This window comes from Notolabrus celidotus, chromosome 16 (genome assembly GCF_009762535.1).
Source record: "Notolabrus celidotus isolate fNotCel1 chromosome 16, fNotCel1.pri, whole genome shotgun sequence".
NCBI classification, from domain to species: Eukaryota; Metazoa; Chordata; class Actinopteri; order Labriformes; family Labridae; genus Notolabrus; species Notolabrus celidotus.
Genome location: NC_048287.1, coordinates 11,858,361 through 11,867,926, shown reverse-complemented (window position 1 = coordinate 11,867,926; position 9,566 = coordinate 11,858,361).

Sequence of the window (9,566 nt, the reverse complement as noted above, 5' to 3'; positions counted from 1 at the left end):
ACAAGTGGCCACACCTGGGCCTGGGGGGTGTGGCCAGGGTAAACTCAGTGCTGAGGCCTTTTCCAAGCAGCAGCCTCCTGCTGAAGGGAAGCCAAAGCAACAGTGCAAAAAACTGCAGTTCCTTGAGCGTCCACTTAAGGGCAGTGTTAATTTTGGCTGCTATTTTAATTTTAGTCTTAGTCTTTAAATGAAAATACCTGCTTAAGTCACATTTTAGTCTTTATTGCCCTTCATAGTTTTAGTAAATAAAGTCATTACATTTTAGTCTTTAATTTTGATCAAAATATTTTATCTCCTTAAATGTATTAATTGAGTCAGTCAAAGGTTGTACATAGTGTTTGAATCTGCAATATTTCACCATCTTAGCATTTTGATGAAAAAAGGTGATTGATGACCATTTATCTTCAAAATTTTAATAAAATGAATGCTGCTTAGGGGTGTTTTTTAAAAGCCAAGAGAATCCTCTTTGGGCCCATGTTAATATAACCAACTATACAGAAGAAATAATGAGGTTCAGAGCCTAGCCCAAAGAAAGATTTTATTCTCTTCGCTTATTTAATTATTTATATAAACTGAAAGTGGAATTAATTATTATTTCACATCATCATCCTTTACATTTAGGCATAGAGTTATTTATACATTTAAACTTTGCCTGTTTCTAGGATAATCAAAAACTAGGTGGAGTCAGCATTTTCCAAAATGGCAGCCATCATGTTTTACAGTCCATAGATTTTTCTCAAAGAAGAGTTTCCTCCCTCAGCGTTACATTCAAAGTAGAGCTTATAGATGGCACACTATGGGGTTAACAAGAAACTTTTGTAACCATGGCTTTATGTCACACAAACAGTAAAACCACTGTGAGGCAGACACTTAAGTCACTGCACATTATGAGAAAAAAAACTGACTTGTTTGTTTCTTTGGTTGCTTTCCTTTCTTTAACATCTTGTTTTGACTCTTAGAACTGTACCTATAAATCTATTACACCCCACAATAACGTCAACATATAGTTTTCAAGACTAAAATAGGATGGATCCTGAATATAATGTTAACTATATAATGCTAATTTTACTTGTATACTGTTAATGCTCATCTCATTTTTAATAAGTCATCCATGTTTGTATGAGTAATAAAACAGAACTGTAATTAACTCAGAGAATCTTCCATTTCTAACAAAACACGATGTAGCACATGTTAGTAAGTCAGCACTATGAGTGCAGACTCACTTTTGGAGGGTTTGTCAACCAACTCCCACTCCACACTGAAACCCTTCATGAGAGTGGAGTTTGGAGTGGGTAGAGAGGCTATGGGACCTGGTTTGAGAAAGACCCCCTTTAACTCTCTGGCTGACCTTTTGGGTTGCTTGCTACTGATACTCACAGCTTTCTTTCTTAAGTTACTTTTATGCTGGTTAAGCTGTTGACTTTGCAGAATACAATACTGGTACACACCAATCATTAACCCATGCACCTTCTGTATCACTGTTTGTCATGATTCTCCCATTTCATTACTTAGATCTGTCACTTAATGTTTCAATCTGATCGAATTTGGTTTGTTTAAATGCATAAAATAACTGAATTATTACTCATTAACTCCTTCTCATGGCGTGTCTTTTTTTGTCGTGGCCACTTTACCCAGATCGTAACAGTTGGTATTGAATGTTTGGTCACTTACAGCAGGTCTGGGGAGCTTAAATGTCACTCATAACATTAGGGTTAATGTTAACTGTTTTCCCCATAAGTGAAGCAAATTCTTAAAGGTAACTCATAGATGGAAAATAATATGTTATTTACAATAATGCGTAATTGCTAGCAGCTTCTAAGAGCCTTGGTTATCATCCTTGCATTCATTGTAGTTCTTATAATATACATTTTAAGCCAGATCTTTGTGATAATTGCAGCGAAAAGGAGCTCATATTGAACTTTACTTCTAATAAAGGCTCCCTTCATCAGATAATAAATGAAAAAACTGAAGAGATTTTGTGGGAGTTAGCTACCCCAGAGAGTCATTTGCCCCATCCTGCTACTTCCCTTTCCACCAGCTTATTTAGCATTGAGCTGCAGTGCTAACAGGGTTAGCAGAGAAACACACACATCCATCTGCACAGTGGCCTCCTCCTGGGGGACAGCCAAGCTCTTCCAGGTCAGCTGCATGATGTTCTCTCTCCAGTGTGTCCTAGTCTGCCCTAGGGTCCTCTTCTACTCAGCTGCATCACAGCACTGCCAAAGGGAGACAGCGGGGAGCCCTGCTCACTGCCTCATTTGGCTTCCTGCGGCGTAGATGTGCATGCTGAACAGGGGAAGACGGATCGCATCTGAGGTGAAACCATGAAATCAGCCCCAATAGTCATGGAATACTTGACCAGAAGAGTTGTAACTTTCTTCAAGGTTGCTGAGAGATTATGTAAGCTACTGCTGCAGACGTTGGCACAAATATCTTTTACTGGGTGTTGCCTATTGTGAAAGTTAATTTAGCATCATGGGCAATATTTTGAAATAATTGTAACACTGTTCATTTAGGTTATGTTTATCTAACAAAACTATAGCTATTCTATCTAGACTAGAACAAAACATAGGGAAATATATCACACCCAACAAAAAGCTGTGTATAGCACAGCTCACAGGTGTCATTGCTCTGTTGATTAAGTTGTAATTTTAACACCCAACGTCTATACTGAAACATGCAAATACTTGGGCCAGCCTTTAAGTTCATGGGTGTGTTTGTCACAAATGAGTTTTGTCAGGTACACTGGTACAAATTCAGACTAAAAACTAACCAACCTCAAAGTTCAGATCACGCAGATTACGCTCACTGTCCCTTTTCTTGTTGCTGTACCTAGCTTACCTTTTTCAACTCTGCTTCAATCCCTCAACCTCAATTGCTGACAGTTCCCAAACTAAATAAATGACTGTAGGTTACAATAGAATCATAGACAGGTGTTCTGTTCAAAAGCCAAGAAAACCCCATGTCAGTGTGTGTTTTAGAGCAAAAAGTTCAGTTAACTTTGAGTAAATAATGAGTAAGACAATTTTCATTCAGTTGGATTTTTGTCTCCTTCATCTGTTAGCTGCCCAGAGGAGAAAATTAACTATATAATTTGTTGGCTGGATGTTTGGCTATAGGCTCTGATTCTAACACCCACATATCAGGGAAAATCTCCTTCTTAAAAGATGTTGTGTATGTGATGTGTATTAATATGGGCTTAAAATAAAAGGACTAAGGCTAAACAAAACACTGAAACAAACAAACGTAGGGTTCTCCACTGTCACAAAGCTGCAACTCTGTAAACCATACACTTATATCCAATATGTTTGAATAAGAGATTTTCCTGTTGGAAGTTGTACTGATTTGTTTATAAAACTCTTTCAAAAGTTCACAACAGCTGGCTTTAACTGTGCTGCTAGATGGGTTAATTCAGTAGCTAGCAGCAGCCATGCCAAATGCATGTCAGGTGCTGTAAATCCAACTTTAGCTGCCATAACTATCGGTACCTCTAGGAAAGAGAGCAGTATTCAGTGTCTCCAGAATGAAGTATGCTTGTGTTTTCAATCATGAGTTGCAAATAGTTCAGTTCACAATTTTCCAAAATTGCATAGATATAAATATGCAAGGTGGGTACAAAACACCTATCCTTCTGCCTGTGACAGGGACAGAAAGTAGTACCCTTGCACTTCTGAAAATTAAAAAAATGGTACATCTGCTGATATTGAGTCAAGTTGGAACACTTGATGGAACACAGGACTGGAATAGAAGTTTCTATTTTCTGTGAGTCCTGACATCATTCTAGCTTTGTTGGCACTTTGCATCTGTTTTAGTGATGCCAAAAGACAAGGACATATTTATTGCTACCTCCCCCCACCAGCGTCACCTCGGGGAGATTCCTGTTCAAGCCCTTTAAAGGACAAAAACTGCAGCCTGACAGAGACACCAAGCTCTGACTATTGCAGAATGGCTTATATATGCTGCCTAAATAGCAGCAGATTTCCACCATTGTGCCTTCTGTAATTTTGCCAACTGCCTGCTTGCACTTTAGCCCATGCACTATAAATCAGCTAAATAGGATTCAAATAGGTCCTCAGCTTTGGTATGACTGGTTAACCACAGCCATGGTAGTAACTTTATGAGGGGCTGCTAAGCCATGATAAAAGTAATGCTATATGCAGACATCTACATGCTAACATGTTCACAGTGGTAGAGCTATTAACGTTTTTAACAGAGGCTATAATGTTTGCCACATTCACAATCTCAGTTTAGCATGTAGAGATGCAAACACTTCAGATTATACTACCCTTTAATGGTGCTGGAGGAAAACTTCCCTCATCCAATACAATTTGTTTGCAAACTCCACCAATCCATCAGATTTTGGTCTCAACCAGAGTGTTGGATTGACCTTCAACAAACATTGACCGAACAACTTAAAACCTGCCATCACTTTTAGATTATTTACCTTATCTCGTATATAAAACATTATGGTGAGAGTGTGATAGAAAATGCTCTTTCAGGAACCACTGCAGTTCATCCATAAGACCAATCTAACATATATACAGTGCTGCTCAAAAGTTTGTGAACCCACAACGATGGTTAGATTTTTTGTAAAAAAATACTAAAATAACCTTATTAAATGTTAAGTTATACCCCAATCCACAATACTGACATTCCAAATAATGGACTCAAACAAAAGAAATAGTTAAATTGTCATTCTTTATTTAACACAAGTGGTTGATTTAAGAAAAACTCAGATATCATGGGTGCAAAAGTATGTGAACCCCTTCAGTTAATAGGATATTGCACCTCCTTTCGCAGAGATAACCTCAACCAAACGATTTCTGTAGTGACTTATCAGTCTCTCACATCTACTTTGGGGGATTTTTGCCCACTCTTCCTTGCAGAACGCAGCCAGTTGAGAGAGGTTGGATGGGCGTCTAGCATGAACTGCCCGCTTCAGGTCCCGCCACAGCATTTCAATGGGATTTAGGTCAGGACTTTGACTGGGCCAATCCAGAACACGAATCTTCTTCTTTTTCAGCCATTCCTTGGTTGTCTTGCTGGAATGCTTTGGATCATTATCATGTTGCATGATCCATCTTCTGCCAAGCTTTAACTTCAAAACTGATGGCTTCAGGTTCTGTTCCAGGATGTTACAATATTCCTCAGAATTCATGATTCCCTGGACTATGTGGAGTTGTCCTGGTCCTGAGGATGAAAAGCAAGCCCAGATCTTAACATTCCCACCACCATGTTTCACTGTTGGGAGAAGGTTCTTTTGGTGGTATGCAGTGTTGACTTTTCGCCAAACATGGCGGTTTTGGTTGTGACCAAACAGTTCAATTTTGGACTCATCTGTCCATAGAATGGACTTCCAAAAAGCTTCAGGTTTCTCCAGGTGCTCTCTGGCAAAGTTGAGACGGGCAGCTTTGTTCTTTTTTGTGAGCAGAGGCTTCTTCCTAGCAACCCTTCCATGAAAGCCATGTTGATTGAGTTTTCTTCTTATTGTGGAAGCATGCACATGTGTCCCAGATGCAGCAAGAGAGGTCTGCAAATCCCTAGATGTTATGTTTGGGTTGGCTTTTACCTGAATTATCATTTTTCTTGTGGCTCTTGCTGATATTTTAGAAGGTCGTCCACTTCTAGGTAGGGTTGTAGTCTTTTTCAGTGCTCTCCATTTGTAGATGATCTGCCTCACGGTGGAACGATGAAGCTCAAATTTTTTTGAGATGACTTTATAGCTTTCCCCAGACAAATGTGCTGTCACTACCCTCTTCCTGAGGTCCTCTGAGATCTCTCTTCCTCTCGGCATGATTGACCTGTATGGGTTCACCTGGTAAGACTAAAGTGACCTGGTATTTCTTCCCTAAACATCTCTCACTTTATTGGTCCATTTCAGTGGTTAATTTAGCCACCAATTTGTCCCACCTGATTCTACTTAACTGCTTGTTTTAAGCAATGCAGCTCAGGGTTCACTAACTTTTGCACCTACATCAGTTGGTAAAAAACTCTTTTTAATTTACTCTTGACTACACAATTGTTTTAAAAAAAAAAAAGTATATTGAATTGATAAACCTATACCTGCTATATCATATAAAAAATAACGGTTCTGATTAAATAAGGAAATCAGGTTGAAATAATAGAAAATTCCAAAATGTTCAAGAGGTTCACAAACTTTTGAGCAGCACTGTAACTGCACTGATATTCAACATAATCAAAATGCAGAGCAGCACATCTGCTGCCAAAAGAAGGTTGTTGGTCATTCTGTGGAGGGCAGACTCAGTGCAAGTGCTTTGAAAGAGATTAGAATTCCTCAAAGACAGTGGTTTGACTCACAACAGACTATAATTAGGCTGATACATCTTCTAAAATCTTGTGTAAAGAATGTCAGTTTGGAGATCAGCCCACACTGAGCAAGAGGCAAGAGGTCAGGTTTTGTGCGCTGATTATAGCATAGAGTTAGCCAGTGAATCTTTTATTCTGAAAGGCTCCACAGGAATTTTGGTTCTCAGATATTAGAGTTGAAAAAAATAAAAGCTCTTGCGTCCTTACATGCTGCTTTCTGATAAATTAGCCTGAAAACTGTCATTGTACTGTAGGATATTTTGGCCACAGAAGGGATATATCTGGTTTTAAGTGCCATAAAAAAGCAGAAATAATAAGAACATGCATATTGTATATGTAATATTTATGGAAGTCAGAGTTTGTGCAGAAAGTTTAAATTTGCTGTGAAGGAGAAGTTCACCTAAAAGCTGAAAAACTTTGCCTTGATGAAGTAAAGCCATGAAGTAAAGCCATGAGCTCCAGTTTGGCAGACGACAGGTGACAGTTGAGTCCACCCTGGGTGCTTTCTTCAGCAATGATCCAACCCCTCCGTCCATCTGTCCGTCCTTCCCTCCCTTTCAACTGCTCTCCTCTTCTCACCATTACCCCTGCCACATTGCCCATCCACACTTCACCCATCATTCACAGCCAGTGGAAACAGTGAGCGGAAAAAAAGGGAAATGCTGGATTTGACTCAGCCAAAATCTCTCCACCTGAGAGAGGCAATAATTCTATTTCTCCCCTCTAAGTTCACCCAGACGCCCCCCACACTCACACCTCCACCCCCCTCCCTCCACATGCCTGCATTATCCTAAGCCAAAGCATCCGAGGTGTGTAACGTAAGCCTCTGCAGTGCGTCTCATGTTTCATAAAGAGATAAGGGCCACTAAAAATACTCTTAGTATGTGGAGAGATAGGCGAGCATTAGGAGTGGTATCTACGGCGAACAGCCAGGAAGGCACAGGCTCCTTTAATTCCAACCCCAGACATCTAAGAAAGGAAAGAAAGATCCCACACAGTCAGGCAAAGATACTATTTTATACAGAAACAGATACAAAAAAATGCATAGTTTCAACTTGCTTCTAAAGCAAGTAATAGAAACATATTGTAATTCCAAAGAATAGGGCCATTATAATTTATCATGCTGTGACAAACACAAACACACAAAATCAGTGAGTAATATTACTAATGCATGAGACAGTGGCCACATGGTGTATGGAGTAAAAGCTTAAAGAGCAGGTCCATTTAAATCATGCAGATTTGACAACATGTTTTCTACAACCATTCTGAAAACATAAATGTTGACCTCTGCTGCTTTTATCATCAAACCTCAAGACATTATCTTCAACAAAAACAAATACCTATTAAAAGTATAAGCTGTAGCTGTAACATATTGGCCATGATGGTGAAGGATTGGCAAACCTTTGACACAACAACTCATAAATACTAATTAGTCCGAAACTTCTTGATTTGAAAAGGTGGGATCATTGGGCTCAGACCAGAATGACTCTTGTTGAACATGGATGGAGCCTACAACCAATCAGAACAGTGAAACCTGTGATGACTGTCGGCTGTTTAGCTAGCAAGGTAGCTAGCTTCAAAGTGCAAGTGTTTCTAGTTCAAAGAAAGGACAAACATTTATGTAATTGCATCATTTCATAGTCCAAACTGATGTTCTAAGCATGGGCCTCAATGTAACCACTTTGTGTTACATTGAAGCAATAGTGGACACGGAATCAGCAGCATCATGGTTATTAGAGCTCCTGTGAGGGACTTTGAATATTTTGGTTTACCTAGCCTTATTTTAACAGTCACTCACTGTAAATATTTGTTGTGGAAAACAAGGCTGTTTCTTCAGCATGCTGTAAATCATTTAGTGTGACAACCCCTACACAGTGGTTACAGCCATTTAGATTTGCTCAATAGAAATAGCAATTATTGTTGTTGATGGTCTGGTTTGCTTTTGTAGATCATAAAAAGGCATCACTGTTAATTTCAGTCCATTTTAAATCCATTCAAAAACTGCCCACAGGGGCTTTAACCAGCATGGCTAATCTGCCTTTCTCTGTTCAGTCATCATTAAACTTGCTCAATGAGTGTGATTGGCTGAGCCTGGTCAGCTGGAAATCTGCAAAGATAGCGAGCAGACACATCTTCATGAGCAGATAAACCATGATCTCATTCATTTGTCTGGTTTCCTGGCAAGAGTTGGATGTTTTTTTTTTATGAATTTATTGGCGCAAAGGATGTAATGTTCAAACATTCAAAGACAAATACAAACGCATATACCAGCAATTAGGGAACACATGCTGCATGTTCAAAGCCAATATTTGAGTTAAGTGAAAAATATATTGCACGAGTCTCTCACCAGACTTATAATCATAACTCAGGCTTCTGAATGGTTGTATGCAGCTTGTTACAGTGAGGCTGTCAGTAAAGGGAGGATGGACATAAATATTTCAGCCTATATTAAGTTTTTCTCCCTACACATCTGTGTCCCCTCACAATATCCATTGGGGGAATGAGGAATGTTTTTATGAGTATCAGCTAATATTTATATAATTAATTTTGAACCAGGTGAGTTAAGAGACTAGCCTCTTATTGTTTTCTCATAACTCCTCCAAGCCCTTTTAGCCATTATGTGGGAAAATTCAGCAAACTGAATCCTCTGAGTTCTTGACGTTGGCTTGACCCTCATAATTATGAACAGCTATCAATTATTTAGAGAAGTTGCTGAAGTATATCTTCAGAAGTTTGCACCTTACAGCAAAAAGTACCTTGTCTGTAGGTTGCTCGATGTCTAACACAGGTAATTTCCACATCTTGTTCAGCTAGACCCACCTTCTATTTTCCTTCTGTTCTGTCTTCAATCCTCCATTTTGGCCTTTCCTCTGTAACCTTATTGCTCCTCATTGTTGCACAGTGGTGCGGTGGGTAGCACTGTTGCCTCACAGAAAGTTCCTAGTTCGAGTCCCCAGTCGGGCAGGGGCCTTTCTGTGTGGACTCTGCATGTTCCCCCCGGTTACTCCGGCTTCCTCCCATGACATGTACTCAGTTTCATCTAGTATGTGTGAATTAAAAATGTAAAAAAGTTGAACTAATACATTTGAAATCGTATATTGTAATTTCAGTTATACTCAAAAGTTGTATTTCCGCTACTTAAAAACTCTTAAGTAATCAGTTACGACAAACATTTTGAGTAATTTCAACTTGTTCGGGTTTACAACTTTTTCAGTTTCAACATATCTCATGTTCTACTT